The 4246-nt window shown below is 43.9% G+C and overlaps 1 protein-coding gene across 1 annotated transcript in view; it reads right to left on the bottom strand.

Moving 5' to 3' along the window:
- RGS6 (regulator of G-protein signaling 6) overlaps positions 1 to 4246 on the bottom strand; it is a 250330-nt gene that overhangs the window by 19082 nt on the left and 227002 nt on the right. The gene's annotated exons all lie outside the window — the stretch shown is intronic.

Raw genomic sequence — 4246 nt, 5'->3', positions numbered from 1 at the left:
CTGTGCCCGCCGTTTTGGTGGCTTTGGGAGTGGTTAGAAAATTCCTGTGTAAATGCTTTTTATTTAGGAGACAAGGGGCTTGGGGGGTGTGTGTGTGTGTGTTTACTTAATGTATGTGCTCTCCTCAGTGCCCGAACTTTTCCTTTCCTGATGAAAACGAAAAAAAAAAAGAAAAAAAAAATTGGCAACAAGTTTCAGCCGTTAGGGGTCATAGAAGATACAAACAATTTCTGCGGGTAAAATTCTTTTCTGGATAACTCCATTTTCAACATATGTTCACAATAACGCACAAAACGCCTGCATTCATGCATTGCAAGCTTCACAGCGCATTCCTCTAAAGCGTCATGTGTTCTCTATTTAGGTCTATAAACAGGTGTGCAGTCTCCTTTCCCTTCGGGTAAAATTCCTGTGTCCTGTATTCCCACTTAGTTGTTTCTCTTTCCAGCTGACACTCTTTGAAGTTGGGGGGGGGGGGGGAGGGGGGGATCAATCCACCAGTTAGATGAACATCTCAGCAATCTTAAGATGTCTCGGGAGATTTCCAGGTCATAAAAAATGTATAATAACTCTCTGTTGGCCTTTTTTTTTTTTTTTTTAATTGAAGCTTGGCATTTTGTCTGTGGTATTTTGGGTACTTCAAAAATCAACAGAGTCAAAACAAATTGGAGATGAAAGATAGCAAGAGAGGAGAAAGAAAAGAGAGCAAGAAAAAGAGTTAAAATAAAAACAGAGAGAAAAATACCCAACTGACTGGCTTTCCTGCTCTCACATAAATAATGGACAACCAGTAAATAAATAAGTTACGGGGCTCAGCCAAGCCCAGGAGACTGGTGGACATGATCCTGCAAGTTTATTAGAACAGAAACACAGCTGGAAGGAGACCCGGGAGGTCACCGAGTCTGGTCTGCTGCTCTCTCTGGCAGTGCCTCACTCGAGACCCCCAACGGGACCAATTTTTCTCAGCTAGGAAGATACGGAAATACCCCACCACAATCAACCCTATGATTGGGACTTGCACCACTGGGTATAAGAGCAGAATTTGGTCCCCTCACTATATACCACTGAATTACATCCATTTCACGGCATTCTCAAGTGCACGCTTCATGAAATCTTTTCTAGCACTACCAGGAATTTCTAGGATATCCAGCAGTCACTTTCTCCGATCTGCCTTGAGGACAACACAGGGGCCCACAGGACTCCTGCCAGTGTTAATGAAGATCCTACTGACATTCCCAAGAGAGAACACATCCCCGCTGCGACAGTTCCCACATCTCCAGAGAGTTACTTGGAAGACAGTCCTTAAAAGATACTCACAAATGTAATTTTTCTAGCAAGGTGCTAGATGCTGTGCCCTCAGAAAGTTCCTTACAGCTTCCCAGGGTTTGGGTGGGATGCTTCTCACTTAACTGTAGATGTCTACCGTGCAGACACACTGTCATTTGAATCAGTCTCTCCAGGCTTATAGATGATAGAGAGAGACAGGCGCTTTACAGTGTAATTAAGGTGCTTTTAGTTTTGTTTCCGCTTAAAGCTGAAAGAAATCCTTCCAGGTGATTCACTGACTCCTCTCACTCTAAAGGGAGCCTGGAGGATACAGAAGAAAGCACGTGCTTCCAAGCTGCCAACTTAGGTGAGACAGATCCCAACTTTGCTGTTGGGTATAACTTAAATTTTGCTTGCATGCTTAAGCATCCAGCAGTTGCTTTCTTTTCTGCCACACACTCCTAATGAGAATTCAGGAGCTTTCTTTGCCACACCTGAACCCTAGAGAACCACCTTCTGCTCTCTAGCACCACTGCTAACAATCCATCCTATTCCAGTTTTCTTCATTAATATTTCTGCCTTTACGTCCTGTTGTTATTTAAAGCCTTAAGTAGGCTTGCTAATACTGATCCAATATTAGATAATAATGATACCACATAAGCCAATACCATGATGATGATACCATAAGAATGATAGCAATATTCCCATATTAACTAATAAAGATACCCGTGTCTTCCAAAAAGGATGCGGAATTTAACCTCTCTATCCCAGCCCACTGATTTGCAGCCTCCCTTCTCTACAAGCCGTCTCAAAACCAGACAGAACGCACATCAGCAGGAGGAGCAGCTCTGATTGACCAAGGAAGGTACATGCTTGCCTTCTCATAATGAAACTTTCTCCATTTCTCTGAGTAGGATGAATGTGGGGGACACTCTCTAGTTAGAAAACATGCTGGATTTTATTAGTGCAACCCCGGATTTATTTCAGAAAACCCATTTGAGCAGTATTTCAATACAGTATATTAATTTTGCACTTCATCACTGCAATTTAATTGCAAATAAGCACCACTGTACATAAGTGCAGTAAGCATATACAAGTTCAGTACCTGTCCAGCAATAAAATATCAAGCTCATTTATGTAATTTAGTAACACTCCCTCATTTATCTTACAAGTAACTTTCAGGTTTTCAAAAATAACTAACATAGAAGTGCATTGATTTTTCACTGGTTTGCTGCTGGCATGCTTTCTGTATTTCTCCTTGGACAAGAAAATATGATAAATACGATGGCCAGTTCCAATGTCATTTAAAGCCACTTTCTGGGGAATTTCCCTTTCAGATCTCGCAGGCCAGCAGACTGCACTGAAGTGACGATTATTCACATGCTTTACTAAAGTATTTGATTTTCTAAATGAAAAAAAATTAACAAAACATTAACTTAAAGGCTGCGCAATCAAGTTCTTAGCTGGTGTAAACTGAGAATAACATCAAACCCACTCCCTATCAGCAAAGGCGCAAAACCTGACTGACTGCACGTTCCGTTGACAGCAGATTTCCTCATCCCTGGAGCAGGCATGGATCTGCCAGTGAAACTGCAAACTCTCTGGCTGTCTCTGCCAACGATTCCTGGGCCTCCTGCAACAGGACTGCCCCCAAAGAAAGCTCGTGAACTGGTCCTCACACCCATCCATGTGCTGAGACAGCACTAGAGCACCACAACGTAGCCTCTGCAGTGTAATTCAGACTGCGTAAAAAAGCGTTTTTTTCTAGATACTGCCATATCTAGGGCAGTCACATTACTGACGGATTCTTCTGTGTCTCCAGGACTAAACAGGGAAAGGAGCAGGCAAGGACTGTTGCAGATAACCGTGAAGTGCTTCTGACCTGCTGTACCTCAGTTAAGGAGCAAGGTTAAGGATCCCACACACAGGAATACAAGAGCGCACGCTGGCACCCTGACACCAGCTCAAACCTTTGCCTTCAGCCCAGGCTGGTGGCTGCAGCCTGCGCTGCTGTCAACCACAAGTCATCTGCCCTGCTGCTAACCACTGTCTTCCTGCTTCCGCAAAAACAGATGAATGTGGCAGTAAATTTGGCTGTTTGCCACATGCAGGCGAGAGTCTGAACCATAACCTCAGCCACTGAGTATCAACCTCTACCTGTTCAGGCTGCCTCTCTGGCTGGCTCAAGCCCTCTCCTGTTTTCTTTGGACTTTGCAGCACCAACCAATAAAGCTAGCATTTAAATGCCTGCAATCCTGAAGACTAATCCCAGTGTTTGCCCCAGCCCTGTTTCAAGCATAATCCTGGGAACCCCAGTTTCTCAGAGCTCACTGTAGTGTATTTGCTTCTGTTGTTATGGGACCTGCAGGATACAACAATACACTAGCTCTTCCATGGACCTCACCCTCTCCACAGCAGGAGAGCTGTTTTCCCTAAAATGAACTTCAGGATTAGGGTTGGAATTAGAGTTAAGATTCAAGATAAAACCGGTGACTATATCCTGATTAACACTAGGACAAGCAGGGGACTCAGATCCTTGCTATGTAGGCACGGCTGTGGGTTTAGCTTAGGGTCTATGGGGGACATCTAGCTAGACCTCTCTTCTCTCTCTGTGTGAGAAGACACCTGGTATCAATAAGGGAAAATGGCTTAACACATTAGTCACCCCTAGTTCTGGGGTACATAGGGGGTGACTAATGAATCCTAAGGCGCTGGTTAGGTGTGAGTTTAGTACTTAGTTTTGCAGCTGTAAGGGCTAAAGAGATAGGCATACTCTTTGAAGGACTGCTACCCCAGAACAAAGCATGCTGTTGGCACTTCCAATGTCTTTTCATCAATTCTGTAACAGGACTGTACTTTAGAGCAATGTGCTAGGGCCAGAGATTGGGTTTAGAACGTTACGGACAAGGCCAGAGTGGGCTGGATCTTCTAGGAAGGGTTTTGTCTTCATCTAGTGTTGGTTCACCAAAAAATGGCAACTTAT

The sequence above is a fragment of the Pygoscelis adeliae genome, unplaced genomic scaffold (assembly GCF_000699105.1).
Source record: "Pygoscelis adeliae isolate BGI_AS28 unplaced genomic scaffold, ASM69910v1 Scaffold22, whole genome shotgun sequence".
Taxonomy (NCBI): Eukaryota; Metazoa; Chordata; class Aves; order Sphenisciformes; family Spheniscidae; genus Pygoscelis; species Pygoscelis adeliae.
The sequence above is the reverse complement of the archived record's forward strand: the minus strand, read 5'-3'. Positions and strand labels throughout refer to the sequence as shown.